We start from the raw sequence: 18716 nt of genomic DNA on the forward strand, positions 1-18716 counted from the left end.
TCTGAAAAGGAAAGAGGCACCTTCCTTTTCTTTTTATACTGTATAGGCTTTCTAGTTCTGAGCTCAGATATCAGAAATTATGTAGGCGTAGCTCTTCTGATTGTTGCAGGGGGTTCAATGGGTAGGCATAACATAGGAAGATTGATATGTTGTGGGAAAGGTTGAGAAAAGATTTAGGAACTCTTCCCTGAGAATCATAAAGGGAAGAAGCACAGACCAGAGGGGCAGTTTAGGTGTTTAATAGCTTGAAGAAGGGAGGGCACAGGCATGGTCTGGCTTGGTTTTGTGAAGCACCCCTTTTGGGAGCCAGTGATCACAGCAAATGAGGAGGAGAAATAAGAGCTTCTGTGCAAGAGGACAGCCACACAGAAGGGTAGAGGATGCTATAGCATCAGCAACTGGAAATGGGTTATATACAAGGGAATTGATTAAATAATATATTATGGATAAGGAGATTTCTCACTGCTGGTGAAGGAAGTTACAAATAAGGAAAGAAAGAAAAGTTGAAGGAATCCTTTATTGGATTGAGATCAGAAATATTTGTACGAACTCATGGTTTTTAATACACAGTGAGAGAGAAATGTAGATACAAATGTGTGTTGTGTTTCTGTGTATATATATACATAATGCATATATTTTCTCAGCTCTGTCCACTAAGAAAGCCTGTAAGTAAAAAGCCTGGTGACCATCCCTGGAGTCCAGCATTTGTTTTCCAAATACTATACTCCTCTAAAAGAAACCAGGGCTTCTTGGAGATATGACAGATTCTAAAGCCAGGGCAAGGAGAAAGAATATAAGATGAGCCTAGAACATCTTGTTATGCTGGAAAGTAAGGACATACTCAAGAGAATGATGAGATCTTGTCAGAAGGTCGTGGAAGGCAGTTTGAAGGGGCTCCCTCTGGCCAAATCTGGGATAATTTGAACAATATAAATGATAGTAATGGATTGTAGCCCACAATAAAAGAAGAAACCATTAGTCCATGCTGATATAAATTGAAAGTTTTATGAAGAACGAGATTTTTATCTAGTCTCCGAAAGTGACGTCCCACAAAATGCTTATTAATTACAGTGGGGCAAAAGTAACTTCTCATTTGATGAGAAGCCTTGGCAGACACAACCTTAATGAAGTAATCAGAGTGAACATCATGAATAATGGGATAATTCAGTTCCTGTGCCACCTAATGGGATGCATTGGGAAGAGGACAGCATCACTTCTGTGATATTCCTGCCAAAGATTCATGACCTGAAACTAGTCTTGAGAAGATATCAGAAAAAGCAAATTCAGAATGAGGGACATTCTGGCCTGTAATATCAAGGACATGAGACAAGTCAGGAATGTTAAGAGAAGACAAGACCACTATAGGCAATCATGATTCTGAACTTGATCATGTTTGGCAAAACTCAAATGGGGTCTAAAGATTAAAAGGTAGTAATGTATAAATGTTAATTTGAGGGGCGCCTGGGTGGCTTAGTGGGTTAAGCCTTTGCCTTCAGCTCAGGTCATGATCTCAGGGTCCTGGGATGGAGCCCCACATCCAGGCTGTCTGCTCAGCAGGGAGCCTGCTTCCCCCTCTCTCTCTCTGCCTGCCTCTCTGCCTACTTGTGATCTCTCTCTCTCTGTCAAAAAAATAAAATCTTTTTTAAAAATGTTAATTTGATGATTCTGGTGCTTGTATTGTACTTAAATGCTTGTATTGTACTTAAATGTACTTAAATGTTTAGTACAACATACTAAAATATTGAGGGATGGCAGGGTGTCATGTCTGCGAAAAGTTCCTTTTACTGTTCTTGGACCTTTTGGGTAAGTTTTGGGCTCCCCTCCCCCACAAATTTAAAAGAAAACAGCAGAAGGTAAGTTTGGAACCTAAATATGGAGAGTTTGGAATGTCAGGATTAATAGATGGATTTTGTATCGCATGCATTGGGAAACTTTAATCATTCTTGAACAATGGAATGTAATTGAATGAAAGTGCTCTTGGAATATGAGTTTCTTAACAATCTGTGGAAAAATGGGGGCAAAGAGAGACAAAGGCAGGATGTCGGTTGGGAGATAACTGCTTGGGTATTTATCCATAGGAGCTTGAAGTGAGAATAGTGGTAGTTGAGGGTGGAAATAAAGTGACGGATATGAGACACATCCTAAGGGTTATCTTTTGGAATCTGTTTGCTCTTAAAATGAGAGAGATAGAAAGGAAATATATGATACTTAGTACAAAAAGGCTCAAATTCTGGACCAGAATAGTCAATATTTTTGAAATTATTTGAAAATGATTTGATGAAACATTACTGCTTCAATATAATGCTTATTCTATAAATAATAGCACTACTAACTACACAAATTATTGAGAATTTTTATACTTTTTATGCTTTGTTTTCCTATATTGTATTCACAGGGACTGTTTTGTAGTGATGATTGGGTAAATAACTTCTTCATGCACACGTTAAGTTCTTTACATCCATGAATTCTTTTAAAGATCAAAGTTAAAAAAGAATGTATTATGTACATTTTTAAAAAATCTTCCTCCTACATCAAATATAATACATATTTATTATAGAAAAGATATAAGTAACTTAAAAGTAACATTTTAATACTATTACCAAAGATAAATCACTCTTTACTCCATAGCACTCAAAAATATGGAAACTAAAAATCAAAGATTGATTAACTTGATCCAACATCCTAACACTAAATAGTGAAGCAAGAATTGGAACCCAAATCTGTTTGAATCTAAATCCACCACTTGTCCCGTTTTGGTTATCTGCCTCAACTGTGTTTTGACTTGTGTATATGATTTTTTTATCGACACATGGACTTGTTATGTATTCTAAAAGCTAGTATGCCTGTCATTTGGAACTCGTCCATCTTTTCCCATAAATACAGTGTTAGAAGTAAAAGGAATAGGTATTCAGACTGGTCTATGAGAAAGTGATACATAATGTGGTTGAACTTCTGTCCAGAAAGAGGATTCTTTTATAGCACACAAGCAAAAGGAGTACCTCAAAGAACGTGCTTTTCCTTTTTTTAGTGGGTCAGGCATAAATATATATCTATTTCCTCATTGTAATGCTTCTTTTGAATCTTCCCACCTTCATGCCTGCAAAGGCCCTCTCTTTTCAGAGTCCTTTACTCCCAAGTTTCCATAGGCCCAGTGCTACTATGCTGCTTTAGTCTTCAGCTGTAAACTTCTTGCCCCAGAGCGCTCTGTCCAGAGTTATCTCTTTTCTCCAGTGGCTTACTAGATCTTCAACATACTGACTTCAGCTACTATTAAAAGAAAAACAGTGTAGGGGCATGTGAGTGGCTCAGTTGGTTAACCGTATGCCTTTGGCTCAGGTTATGATCCTAGAGTCATGGAATTGAGCCCCTTGTCAGGCTCCCTGTTCAGTGGGGAGTGTGCTTCTCCCTTTCCCCCCTGCTCTTGCACGTTCTCTCACTATTTCTCTCTTTCTCAAATAAATGAATAAAATCTTATAAAGAAAAAAAGAAAAGAAAATAGTCTAATTAAAGTCATTCATACTAATATTAGCATGGTCCAATACAAAGAATCTAGGATTTGGAATCAGGACCTGTATCTTAGCAGTCTGCTTAACCTTCACTAGTTAAGTGACCTTTGGTAATTTAGATGATCTCAGTGATTTTGAGTCACCCATTTATAAAATGGGAGTGTTAACACTAGCTTATGAGGGCTGTGGTGTCAAAGGGGATAATGTATAGTAAATGTAGGTTGTAGTATGTAAAAAATGTATGTGCTAGATATCATTGATAAATAAGTGATGGACTTAAAATTCTCATAATTACTTGCATTTTGAAAAGTTTTTTTCTTGATCACACAGATTAAACCCTTATTTGGCAGAGTTCTAGTTGTTACTTTAAACGAAAAAAAAGTCATCTCTGAGAGTGGAAAAACAGAATTGAAGTAGGAGTCACTTAGGTTAGCAGGCCAACCTCACTTACTCACAGTTGCTTCCTAAAATTTTTTCTGATTCTCTTCCTCCCTTTGATCCACCTGGTCTCTAGTCAGTCAACCTCTCCTTCCCCAGCTTCTTCCTCTCCCTTCCCGTCCCCCACCTGCCACGGTAGTTAGGGATAGGAGGGGCAAAGACTTTGGAGTGGTGTCTCTCTCAAGCATTAATGTTCATAAGAATCATCTAGGGGTCTTGCTGCAATGCAGGTTCTAATTCAGATCATCTGGGATGGGACCGGGGATTCTGATTTTTGCAAACATAATGCCCAAGCCTTTAGCATGAGCATTATGTTTTTAGTGCAGTTAAAACATGGATGATATTTTTCTGTATGTTTCATTTCTTTTTTGTTGTTGTTTTTTTAAGATTCTATTTATTTGTCAGAGAGAGAGAGAGAAGGAGAGAGCACAAGCAGGGAGAGTGGCAGGCAGAGGGAAGAGGGAGAAGCCGACTCCCCGCTGAGTAAGGAGCCCTATGTAGGACTCCACCTGAGGACCCTGGGATCATGACCTGACCCAAAGGCAGATTCTTTTTTTTTTTTTTAAGATTTTATTTCTTTATCTGACAGACAGAGATCACAAGCAGGCAGAGAGGCAGACAGAGAGGAGGAAGCAGGCTCCCTGCTGAGCAGAGAGCAGATGATGCGGGGCTCAATTCCAGGACCCCGGGATCATGACCCATAGATACCTTTTAAAATATTAATTTCCTCCATTTAGTGCAGACTATTTGCTGAGTAAAGCTTAGCACTCACTAGTTAATCCAAGGTGATAATGCAGATAATCAATATGAGTGTAAAGTGGTTACAGATGAGAGCTACTACCAGAAGAAAATGTAACTGATGGTGGTGAGGGTTTTATTTTTTTTTCTCATTTTTAAAACTTTGTCAGCTTCTCTTAAAGACTAATCTTAATTAAAGATTATACATGTTAAAGTCACTGATAATGAATAGCCAGTGTATTTTTAATATTTTAACAAATTAGGAGTTTTGTCTTAAGAGAACTGCTAGTTATCAAGTCTTATTTATTGAGATCATACAAAAATTACTCATCTGTACTATAGAACTTTAAAGAAATTAATACTGGATTCAGTCAAGGCAGAAATACCAAAACACAAGGGGGCACTGTTTTACCATAATCTGATTGAATTTAACAGCTTTTTGTTTACTGTGAATGTCCCCAAATTCTGTGTTCTTTGTAGTTACCATGAAAATTTAAACACTATATGTTTCTCTAAAGCTGTAACACTTAAACCAAGCTTTCGGAGTTCACAAATCAGATGTGCTCTTAGCAAAATTCAGAAACTTTTCATCATATTTGGCATGAGTTTGGGAGGACTGGGTGATTTGAAGTTTAGAGATTGTGTAACACATTTAGTTGTTAGTGTTTAGTTCTGTAGTAAGGGGGAAATCACTGTAAAAACAATTCAGTTGCTTTGGAGAAATATAGTGCCTCTGTTATGCAGAAAAGAGTTGGGATAAAGATTGAACTGTTAAAAGCTGCAGCTGCATTTGCCATCAAATACCAAGTTGGTGCTGATGAATGTTTTGTTTTTATTGTCATGGAAACTTGGAGCCAGAGAATGGATATTCTATTCATCTGGGAAAATAGTAGTTTCTTGCATAAAACATAAGGACCTTCCAAAGCAGTTCCTAAAATAGATATATGCTGAATATAATTCAAAAAAAAAAGTTGCGGAAGTAAACGTGGAATAAATGCAGTCATTTCTGGATTACGTCTGTTCTCAGTACTAAGAATATAACTATATACAGTTGTTAAGCTATTTACTGCTAGAAAGTTGAATTCTAGTGAGCATGGTATTTCTTTAACATCAATATTATAGTTACACCATTAAGGAGCTGTCTTTGTACTTCTTCCTTGGTCTTAAGATATTTACTTGGAACTCTAAATTTATATCCTATTAAAGAATTGCTTCTGATCCCTGAATTTTTATTTTCATCCATGCTACTTACCTGTTACAATCTTCTATTCTAAACATTTTAAGGCATTCTGTATTGGGTGCTAGGGGGAGCTTTATGCAAAATAAACTTACTGAAACACAAAGATAATTGTAGGGTCTGGGATAGAAAAGAAAATATAAAACTTTTTAAAACATGAAGATTTAAGTAAATCCTTATATATATTTTTTAAAGTCATGAATAAAAAGAGACATTACAGGAATAAAAAATACAAAGGAATTCTGGTTCAGTTATAGCAAAAGTGGTATAGCAAAACACAAATATGGAAATGATAGTAAATATAAAGTGGCGATACAAATTAAGGTAGAATTTCTAGTTTATAAAGGAAAGGGAAAAATTATGAGTTATGATGGTTTTACTAAAGGTTACCCAGCTTAAGTTAAATCATGAAGGGAAATAAGACAAGTTTTTATGACTTCCTAAAAGATGAGAGAGAAAAAAGAATTAGAATGGACTGTTTTATATAGGTTAGTTAGAGAAGGATTCTCTGAGGAAGTAACATTTGAGCAGAGACCTGAATACTCTGACATAAGAACTCTTCATTTAGAGAGGCTAGCAAGCCTGACATCCTTCAGTGGGGTTAAACTTGAAATGTTTAAAGAAAATAATAAAATTAAAAGTTTATAAAAGTTGAAGAAAACAACAGTGTTCTAATAGACTTTTAAAGCAACACAGTTAACTAGAACATGTCTAGTTTTCTCACATGGGACAGATCCAGGATTAGAGCCTAAATCAAAGTTTAGGTGGTAAGGACATAGGACTCTCTCGGAGGAAGAATGGATTGTTTCAAAATAAAGGTTATCATTGTGAGTTTTATTTAATATTGATTTTTTGGAAAATTTTATGAAATTACTGGTTTTCATTGAATATACTCTGATGTAGGCAAGAAGTAATTCAAAAAAAATGTGTCAAAAATACTATAAATGTGATTTAGTTTGCAGAGAAAATTCTCTTAAGCAATGACCTCTAAAAGAATATAGTTTAGTAACAGTAGTTTTCACAAATACTTTTAATGTTATATGGTATCTAGAAGAGATATTATAAATGAATGTATGTATGTCTGTGTGTGTATCATGTCATATACATTAGGACCAACAATTGAAGACTTGTACAATAAAAATAACCTGGTATTGAATTTAGAGAACTAGTCAGAATGCCAAAAGAAAGTAGAGGAGAAACAGCAAACTCGACATTGTATTCCATAACTGAAGTGATGAGAAAGAACTGGAAAATTGCCAGCTTTTTAACCTTTTAGAAATAACAGTGTGTATAGTTAGTGCAGGAGATCATATTCCTAAAGCAGCTTGTTCCAAATTTAAATATGTCAGCAAACTTAGTGGAATTCAAAGTATTTTAGAAATAAAACATCAGAGGTTTGAAATAAGAAACCTCCTTACAATGTCATGAAAATAAAAATGGTTTAATAAAGTTTTTAGATTTTCCAAGATTCTGTCAAACCCAGTTTCTGTTATGGTAAAGTTTAGCTAAACAGGATGTATATAATGTAGGAGACGTGAATATGTGAAGAGAATAACAAATTTGGAATCTGGTTTTTTTTACTTATCTTCTACCATATGCATTCTTCTCAGCAGTTTAATAATAGGAAAGTCTGCTAATTAATTGGAGTCAAGTTTTGCTGTGTTCTAGCTTTCTAATCTATAAAAATGGGTTTGCTAGGGAAAGACTAAAAGAATATTTTTTCCCCCTTCTTTGTGGGGCCCAAACTGGTGGAAGAATTTTCAAGAGGTGTAAAAAGATGAGGGATTTCCATAGTAGTCCTGATTAAACCATTAGTTCTCAGACATTGGACCATAGGAGATACATGAAAGAAGGAAAATAAAGGAGGTGAATTGCACAATTCTCCAAATTGATGCCAGTCCACAGCAAGGGGAGAGTGGAAATCAATAGAATCCAACAGTCTTACTGGGTTGAGGAGATAAAGAACAGAATTCAGAGAAGCCAAGGTGGGTCAAATTTGCAAGCAAAAAGGAGAGAATGTAGAGAAAGAGCTCAAGATCTGTCAAGGAGTTTCTTCAGATCCTTGACTAAATACTGATCTATATATGCTTGAGAGGAAACTTAATTTTAGACTGGGAATCACTAGAAAGGAAAATGCTGAACAGTTCCTGAAACCTCACACAAAGCTAGGAATAGTTCTCCTTCCAGCCAGTGAAAGTGCAAAGATCATTATAAATGGCATTGTGTAGAATCCATAGAAGGGTATTGTGTTGGTGAGGCTACTTTAGCTCTGGGCTGAAGACTCTTCTGGACCTGCCTTAACAAAGCTTAAAGAATACCCTGGAAGAGGATCAAACTTGATTCCTAGTAACTTAACCGCTAACCAGAAAAAAGTCCAACATTCTTTAAAGGAATGCAACAAAATCTAGTTCCCGACAAATGTGAACTTCAAATGTCAACTTACTAAACATAAAAAAAGGCAGGAAACTATATTCTATAACTGAGAGTAAAATTGGTCAGTAGAAACAATAGAGCAGGAAATTACAGAGATGATGGAATTAGCCAACAAAGGTATTAAAATATTTGTTATAAATATACTCTATAGCTCAGAAATGTAGAGGAAAATAAGAAAGTACAAATTGGAATTAGTAGAGGTGAAAAAAATACAATACCTGAAATGAAAAATACACTGGATTGGATTAACAGAAGATTATTCACCATAGAAGATCAGTGATTTTGCAGACTTGGAAACACACTATCCTAAATGAAGATCACAGGACATCTAGCTTCTACTTAGGGTATGGAGAGCTGCAAAAATACCATTTCCACGATTAGTGATGAGAAAAAAAGAAAAAGTCTGAAAGCTACACAATTCTTTTTTGAACCCATCAGAAAGCTGAAATTGCAAGGCAGTCATGTGACCTGAATTCCAAGGAGAAGTGAGACATATGAACTGTATTACCTATGGCAGGCCATGGTAGAATAAGTGTCATACCAGTCACAACACAAGCAGGTAAGAAGAATTACTTAAAATTTTGAAGTTAATTGGAAGGCCAGTTTTAGACCAGCAGCATATCAGTTTGAAAGAGCTAGGGGAAGCTAACAAAAGAATAGTTCAAAAGGGATTTCACACTCACGTCAAACTCCCCCCGCCCCAAACCTGCACTAAGTATTCACAAGGATTTGGGGGTAGAACAGGAGACTAAAGAGAATTCCTGTTGATGTTGCAGGCATGCAGTTGGTGATCAGCTGTCACTGTGGAAACAGCAGTAAAGAATGCCAACATCCCTGGACCCTAGGAATTTGAAAGACCTAGGTGAGGCAGCAAAGCCTCTTGCCCAAAGGACACAAACTGACACTCTGATTAGGGGAGGAGAGAAAACTCATTTTAGACTTAAGATCTTAACACTGATACCAAATGCAGGTCTCCTCTCAGTCAGAGGTGAAAATTCCAACCCACAGTCATCGAGATGTAGAGTTGAGTTTCACTCTTATAGGGAGGAGGGATAAGGTATAAGAAAGTGACAGCAAAAAAAATAAAGGAGAAGAAGAAGAAAGTGACAGCAGTCTACCACTGGGGAAGGGGCAAAAGCATGGGTAGATACCCACTCTGGGGCACAAGTTTATAGGGTGGTTGAAAGCAGGAGGATGAACTACTGATACTAATAAAAGTCCTCTGCACCCCAACCATATGCTAAGCACTAGGCAAAAGCAGCCAATCATTAAACGGAGCTGAGGCCTCTGGTGAACTGAAGGTAACCACAGTGACACTTACACTCAGCTAGATTCCTGATTAGTTTGAATCATTTTTCCACACCAAAGGCCTTATACAAGAGGAGGAATGCTCATTTCCAGGCCTGAACAGTCTCTACTCTTCTACACACAGTAGTCTTGCCTTCGATCAAAATTACGAGATTTGTACATGTGCAAGGGGATAAAAGGTCAAGCATCAAAATGATCAACCGGACAAGACTGAAAGGTGACTCCCATTAGAACTATCAGACAAGGATTTTAAAGTAACTCTGATTAACACATTGAAGGATCTAGTGAAAAAGCTGGATAAAAAACACAAATAGACTGGAGATAAATGGAAGTAAAACATTTAATTGAAATGGGGCACCTGGGTGGCTCAGTGAGTTGACCCTCTGCCTTCAGCTCAGGTCATAATCTCAGGGTCCTCAGCAGGGAGCCTGCTTCCCCGTCTGTCTGCTTGCTTCTCTGCCTATTTGTGACCTCTGTCTCTGTCAAATAAATAAATAAAATCTTAAAAAAGAAATGCTAGAATTGAAAGACATTAGAGATAAAGAATTCCTTCGGGATCATCAGTAGATAAGATAGTTGCAGAAGAAATCAGTAAATTTAAGTATAGGGCACTATAAACCAACTGAAACAAAGAGTAATTAAAGTTATGGGATAATGTCATATGGTCTAATATATGTGTGATTAAAATCTCAGATATAGAGGGAAGGAGAAAAATTAATAGATTGAAGAGTTTAATAACAAAATAAATACACTTGACTAGACTTACATTTTTAAACTGCTGAAAACCAACAGTTAAGAGAAAATCTTCTATATAGATAGCAGTAAAAATAAACAATAACAGACATCTCTTTAAAAACTTCGCAAGGGGCACCTGAGTGGCTCAGTCTGTTAAGTCTCTGCTTTTGACTCAGGTCGTGATCCCAGGGTCCTGGTATCATCTGTGCATCAGGGTCCCTGCTCATCGGAGACACGGCTTCTCCCTCTCCCCCTTTCTTGCCCCTCCCCTTCCCCTGCTTATGTGTGCTCTCTCACTCTCTCTGTATATAAAATAATTAAATAAAATCTTTTTTAAAAAAATTAAAACTTTGCAAGCAAAGAGGCACCTGGCTGGCTCAGTTAGAAGAACATGCAACTCTTCATCTTGGGGGTCATGAGTTCATGATGTAGAGATTATTAAAAATAAAACAACAAAAAACTGCCAACCCACAATTATATATTCATTGAAAAAAAAATTTTTTTTAATGAGGGCAAAGTAAAGACTTTTTCAGATACACAGAAAGCTGAGAGAACATCCCCAGCAGACTTGACAGTACAGTAACTATTTTTTTAAATACAGTAACAATTAAATAGAACTCTTTAGGCAGGGGGAATGTGACACTAGACAGAAACTTGGATCTACATCAGGACTTAGCAGATTTTTTTCTGTAAAGGCCCAGAAGCTTTTTAAGTCAGATAATCTCTGTTACAACTACTCAACTCCACCATTATAGTCCCAAAGCAACCATAGATGAGACATAAACAAGTGGGTATGCTTGTGTTTCAGTAAAACTTGATTTACAAAAAGAAGAAACAGACCAGCTTTGATTCATGGGTCATAGTATGCCAACTGCTCATCTATAAAAAGAAATGAGAGCTTCAGATAACGTAAAAATGAAAGTATAAAAGATACATTATCTCATCTTTTAAAAAGATTTTTATTTATTTGAGAGAGAACATGCAGGAGAGAGAGCACCGTGGGGGCAGAGGGAGAGGAAGAAGCAGACTCCCCACTGGGCAGGTAGCCCCGAGCAGGACTTGATCCCAGACCCCGAGATCATGCCTGAGGTGAAGGCAGACGCTTAACCAGCTGAGCCACCCAGGCACCTTATGTTTCTCATTTTTAACTACACTTTAAAATAATGAAAATTATAAGCAAAAATAGTAACACTTTATGTGAGGTACCTAAATAAATAAAGGTAAAATATGTGACGACATTAACTCAAAGGATGGAGGGAGAATATTTGAAGTATACTGTTGAAATATTATTACACTATTACATAATTACTTAAAGGTAGATCCTGTTAATTAAAGATAAATTTTGTAAATTGAGAGCAAACTGGCAAATTGAGGCCAGTAGGAGAGATGAAATGGAATACTCAGTCCAAAAGCAGTCTGAAAAAGAAATAAAGAACAAATGAGACAAATAGAAAACATCTAACAAATGGTAGGTCCAACCATATCTGTAATTGCATTAAATATAAACAGTTAAAATGAAGCACTCAGAGATTTTTAAAAAATAGCTTTTTGCCTTTTATTCTTATAGATTCTTCCCCAAATGAAAAGATTTACTATCTTTTTATTTTTTTAAAGATGTTACTTTTAGGAGAGCTTGGGTGGCTCGGTCAGTTAAGTGTGTATACCTTTGACTCAGGTCATGTCACGATCCCAAGGACCTGAGATCAGGCCCTACATTGGGCTCCCTGCTCAACAGGGAGTCATTTTATACCTTCATTTCTCTTCAAATCCCTAACTCCCCTTTTCCAGTTCATGCATACTTTCTTGGGTAAATCTTTCTCTTTATTTGAATTGTGAGCAGAAACTTGTTTGTGGCTAAGTGTACAGTTAGTGCTAGAGACAGACCAACTCCTTAATGCAAAGGGAAGAGTGAGGCCATCAACCTTTAATGAAATTTAATGAAATGAAAGTCATGAGTATCCAAAAGTTTCCTTTAAATTATTTCCCTGGAATCTACTTTCTTTTTTCCTCTGTATAAGCCCTTTTCAAACACTGATATTCAAGATACACATATGGATTTTCTGGTCAGTATATTTCATTTAAGGGGCGCCTGGATGGCTTAGTTGGCTAAGTGTCTGCCTTCTCCTCAGGTCATGATCTTGGGGGTCCTGGGATCAAGCCCTGTATTGGGCTCCCTGTTCACCAGGGAGTCTGCTTCTCCCTTCCCTCTCCCTCCTTCTGTCCCTGCTCCCTGCTTGGTCTCTGTCTTAAATGAAATCTTTATATATATTTTTTTTCATTTAAAAGTAATTACTAATATCTAATTAGACCTTTTGTTTTTCATTTTTTCTAAGCGTTTTATATGTCAGTACATTTTATCCTCCAAAACCAGTGAGATGGAACTTAGTGGGAATTTAAACCCGGTTTGTGTACATCCAGAGTCTCTGTTCATAACCATTTCTGCATGCCTCCTCCCTAATTTTATTATTGCAAATATTTTTCTTTTCCTCTTTTATTCTTTGGTTTCTTCCTTCATTCCTCCCTTCCACAAATATTTTATACATATATTCTGTGATTTAAATTGATTTGTATAGCATTTATAATGAGTTAGTATATAAAAAAATTATTTTGAGTTATGCCCAACTCACAAATGAATTTCGGATTACAACCCATTGAGCACTCAAGGCTAGCCTTTACCTATTTTTCAAATTGCAAAGGTTGGATGGCAGTAAATTGCATGCAATACTGGAGGCCATACAATGAAAACTAAATGTGTCATATTTTACCCCCAGAGTACCTATTATGTAGCAAGAACCTTATTTAAGTCTTAGAACATAGAGGGGATTTAAGACTCTCTTTGGGCTTTCTCCATCTGTTTCAACAAAATAAAATAGTCTCCTTTCAATTGTTCTATGTCTGTATATTTTCTGTGGTTTACAAAGTATGCTTAACTTTCTGCATTATACAGGTAGAAGGTGTTGAGCCCCAGTGAGAAATGTCATTAACAGAGATTTTCTTAATATGAATAGAATAAAGTCTTGGCAACTAAGTAGACTGACTTTAATTTGCCAATTCAACATATATTTAATATCTCAAAATGTATTAAATGAATGTATGATGAAATGCTTATACACTTCATTTTTATGACGGCACATCATTATTCCTAAAGTCCATGTATATTTTAAAGTTTTTTTTTATTACAGTTAGTTAACACACAGTGTAATACTAGTTTGTGGTGTACAGTATATTGATTCAAAACCTGCATACATCACCCGGTGCTCATCACAACGAGTGCACTCCTTCAACCCCATTACCTGTTTCACCCATCCCTTACCACCCCACTTCGGATAACCATCAGTTTGTTCTCAGTTTCTTGGTTTGCCTCTATTTCCCCCTTTGCTCATTTGTTTTGTTTCTTAAATTCCACATATGAGTGAAATCATATGGTATTTGCCTTCCTCTGCCTGACTTACTTCGCTTAGCATAATATACTCTAGCTCCATCCACGTTGTTGGAAAATGGCAAGATTTCATTCTTTTTGATAGCAGAGTAATATTTCTGTGTGTGTGTATGTGTACACACCATATCTTTATCCATTCATCAGTCACTGGACCCTTGGGCCATTTCCATAATTAGGCTATTTTAGATAATGTTGTTATAAACATTGGGGTGCACATATCCCTTTGAATTAGTATTTTTGTATTTGGGTAAATACCTAGTAATGAGAGGTCCTGGGATCAAACCCCGTGTCATGCTCCCTGCTCAGCAGAGAGCCTGCTTCTCTTTCTCCCTCTGCCTGCCACTCTGCCTACTTGTGCTCTCTCTGTCAAATAAATAAATAAAATGTTTAAAAAAAAAAAAAAAAACCTAGTAATACAGTTGCTGGATTGTAGGGACGTTCTGTTTTTAACTTTTTGAGGAGCTTCCATACTGTTTTCCAGAGGGGCTGTACCAGTTTGCCTTCGCACCAAGAGTGCAAAAAGTTCCCCTTTCACCACATCCTCACCAGCACCTGTTGTTTTTGTGTTGTTGATTTTAGCCATTCTGCAAAAAGTCCTTATATTTGTTTGCTGTTTTTCTTCCTCTTACTTTTGATGGTGCCCACATTTACATTCTGTCAGAAGCAGGGTGCTTAATTAATAGCAAAAATAGATAGGAATGTCAGTTTCATGAGATATTAAGACAGAAAGAGATCTCCCAATCTAAATTTGCTTTACCCAATCCCATTCCCCAGGTGAAGAAACTGAGGCCTTAGGAGGTTTAACAACTTACCTGTTTCACACAGCTACTTCATAGCAGAGACAGGAATAGACCCTTCTGACTCTTCATTCCATGCTTGTTTCATTTCACTACCCTGTTTCTGACATCATTTCATTTCACTTACCCATGTTTCTGACATAATTGGTGAATGGTAGCAGCTCCATTGATTAGTTCCTTTCTTTCTATTCCAGTTCTTGCTGTCAAGGGAAACTAGCTAATTAACAATCATTTGTTATCCACTATTTTGGAACACGGTTTTCTTATATTGTCTCTGTCTCCATGTGGCTGTATGCCATAGATAGAGGCTTAGAGTAGAATCTGTCCCTGGCATGCAAACAAAACAAGTCTAAAATTCCAGACTAGTGTTCCCTGAACAAGTGGCATCTGCCTTCTGGTCCCCAAGTGCCATAAAAACAGACTCAGACATTGACCTTGCCTCGTAAAGTCATGATGTAAATTAAACAGACAAAATACAAAAAGTTGTGAGAAAAATCACAGGAATTAACAATAATGAGCTTAATGTGCTCTCTATCATTACATGATGCAAGAAATTTCAGAGAGAAGCATCTATACAAGGATTTGGTGGAAATAGTATGCCAGAAGGTAGTGTGTGATTACCAAGACACTTCCCACAGCCAAATTATTTGTTGATAACGACTTTTAACTTGATTTTCTTTTTCTCTTTATTTTGGGGAAAAGGGAATAAACTACGATTAAGGTGTTGAAGACTGGCTTAGTTTATTTTAGTCCCTAGAAAGTTGTAAAACATCAACTGAATAATTTCAAATCCTTTTTTATTTAAGAATGGAATAAACATTAAGATACAAAAGTTATTTGATTATTTTCAGAGAATATGTATTCACCATATTTTATCCTGAAATGCAGCCAAAAATGAAGAGATAATTCCTAGTTCTGTAATCTTTTGGCTTGCTATAAAAATGAAATGTCTTTATTTGTAAGTTCTAAATAACATGTGGTTAGTGAAGTATGGAGACTTTAAGTGAGAAAACACTTAAATTCTGAACCTAAGGAAAAGCAACAATGCAATATGGATGTAAATATGTGTTCAGGGACAATTTAGAAAATGCAGTTAGTAACTAAAATGTCTCAGAGAAGCAGAGTTTAGATTTTGAGCTACCTGTAATGAATACCTTGTTGTATTTTTATATGCGGCAAAACTGAGCCATAAAATGGCCCAGAAAGTTTTAATAAATGAAATTGATCAAAATCTTATTCTACTCTGTTCATTCATTCCTAATTTCTACCTGCCTACCCACCACACCCCCTCATTTTCAATTCTGCATTTTAATGTTCTCCCTGGGCATTCTAATGGCTTGAAAGGCAAAGAAACTATTTTGTATAAACCTTCTAATCCTTGTCTATGTGTTCATATTTAATGTGTGAATCTGATTTTAGGGAGGGATTGGAGAGCCTGAGGAAAAATAGCTGGATTGGTGAATGTTTGCAACCTGGACTACTTCATCTCGGGTTTTAGTCTCAAGTCCTTTCTGAAGCCTGTTCAAATTACCCAGGTCTGACTGTGTGCTCTTATCAAGGATAATGAGATACTTTATAGCAATTCTGCAGGAATTATTGATTAGGAAGTTGCTTACAGTTCTGATGCCTGTCACAGGAAGTTGGTGCAGGGTTTGGACAGAATAAGTGATGAGATAAAGGCTGGGTTAGAAAAGTGATTACAACTGGGAACTTGCTAATCACTGACCTCTATAGGGATCCTCTGGTTTATCACTAATCTCACGCACACTTGGCACTTTCCTGTGCTGCTGCCTCATCATTCATAGCTGTGTGAGTAATTTGGCATGGAGTGAACAAGAGGAGGGCATAGAGAGTCCAGCAGCTGTGCTTGTTGGCACTAGATATTTAAATATCTTCAATGTAGCCAGCAGCGTGCTTGGCACAAATGTTAGCCAATAATACTTAAACAAATTGTTGTGAAGAAAATAGGCAGGCATTTATGTTAAAACCCTCTCTCTCTTTTCTTTTCTTTTCTTTAGAAATATATTAGTTTGAGATCCTTGCTAGATTTTTTTGTGTGTAAGATTGATCAGATCGCTATGAAAATGAAGTCAGTAATACTAATAGTTAACATTGGCCTGGGTTCTTTCAGACAAGAATTTCCAAGTACTTTATAAGCATTAATTAAACTGTGCAGACCTGTGTGAAGTACATGCTACTGGGTTGATTTTCCTAAAAGAGTGAGTGGGAGCATTGATGTTAAGTGACTTGTAGCTTGCCTAGTTCACTCAGTGGAAAGAAACAAGAGCCAAGAGATTAATCCAGTAATCAGAATCCAGGGTCTCTGCTCTGTTACATACCAAATGGCATTACAGATTTCCCCACTTTGTAGGATAGTGTGTTCCTGTGTTTTTCCAAGTAGTTAGTGCGATTGAAATTGTATGAAACTTGTGGTAGTGTTCATCCACAAAAAAAAAGAGGAAAAGATTCTCTGTGAGCCAAAGATGGTAGGTAAATAATGATTTTGCAAAGATACATAAGGAGGAGGAAGACAGTCTGCTCATAAAACTGTGATCTTACTTAGATTTGTGCCCAAATATTTAGATTGGCCTGTGTAGGGATCTCATATTGTTCCTCTGAAAACTGTATCTGGAAAAGTTCTCATGATTTATATGTATCAGAGTATTTGAGTTTGAAACATAGTAATGTTGTTCTAGGTAACATTTTTGAAACATCCAAGGATTCTTTTTCTAGGTTAAGTCTTTATCTTTCAAGAAAAACCAGTCTAATGCTTCACTTAAAATATAACACATGGGGTTTTTTATGTAATAGATGATGAATTTGAATTTATGAATGCAGTTCTTTATGCCTTAAAAAAATGAACATTGAAACAATACTGGCTTTCAGACAAATAGGGGAACTATTTGTTCTAATTTGTGCTCTTACTCATGAAGTCAACAGTTATTTTACCTATTCATTAAAATTACTAAACTTAAGTTAGTTGTAAATTTTCAGGTGTTCACTAGACCGCTGCAGAAATAAATGCTGAGCCATCTGTATCTTCCATAATAGCTCTGTGTCTGGCCATTTCCTCATGAAAACGTTATTTTGAGTTGGTAGGAAAAGAGCACATACAGCCAGGAGATTATTATGGGGCATGTTTCTACAGCCAGTAGATTCAGATCTACAGGAGATCTTGCAGTTTTACTGTCCTATCTCGCACCTATTATCAGCTTCCTCTAGTCACTCCTTGCTATTAACAGGATTTCTAGTAGGAAGAAGCATACAAGTGGCAGTGGAACCAGCACTGTAAATAAAGCATCTTTCACAGTGCCTCACACATAATACCTCGCCAACAAGTGCTAGTTCCTGTCACCTTGCTCACAGCAGTCTCAAGAGTGAAGGAGAGTAGAAGAGTTCTAGATCGCTGTGAACTATAAGGAGGGTTCAGCAAAGCAGCCTGGGAACCAGAGCTAGTCAGCATAGGAGCCAGAGTTGGTCAACATAGGAATGCCATGTCTCCTGGGAGGAAGTGTGGTTTAGTTTCCCCGATGTACTCTATCCAAGTGTGTTAGATGCAAGTGGGCCTTAGTGCAGAGGCAATAATTTCAGAGCATAGTAGCTGGAGACCTCCATCACTTCTATTCCTGAAGGAAGAGCTTTGCAAGATGGGTTTTCATGGCTTAGCAATTAAATATGTTAAATTGTTTTTTTAAAGATATACACAAAAACAAATCCCTGCTTGGCTCCCAGCCTCTCAGGATGCTTTTCTGCCCCCTCTGATCTTATCCAACTTACTCATTTTATAGATTAGGAAACTGAGACCCAGAAAAACAAGATCAGAATAGATACTTTTCTAATAGTCACTTGAAGCAAGAGAAACAGCAACATGTGCCCTTTGCAAGAACTGAAAAGAATAGCAGTTACTTATGAGTAAAACAAGCATAACTGACCATGTTCTTTATCTAGAACCGGTCTTTGGAAGTTGGGTTTTGCTGCCAATCATTTTGGAGATGGTTTGTCATCCATTTCTCTCTGCAGCAGGAATAGATAGTGTCATATCATTTGATTAGTAGAGGCTGCTGAGAGGGCTGAATAGACAAAAC

The 18716-nt window shown here is 36.8% G+C and overlaps 1 protein-coding gene across 7 annotated transcripts in view; it reads left to right on the forward strand.

The window, feature by feature from the left end:
* Window positions 1-18716, forward strand: part of TCF12 (transcription factor 12) — a 389941-nt gene that overhangs the window by 248130 nt on the left and 123095 nt on the right. The gene's annotated exons all lie outside the window — the stretch shown is intronic.

Source organism: Mustela nigripes, chromosome 13, assembly GCF_022355385.1.
Source record: "Mustela nigripes isolate SB6536 chromosome 13, MUSNIG.SB6536, whole genome shotgun sequence".
Taxonomy (NCBI): Eukaryota; Metazoa; Chordata; class Mammalia; order Carnivora; family Mustelidae; genus Mustela; species Mustela nigripes.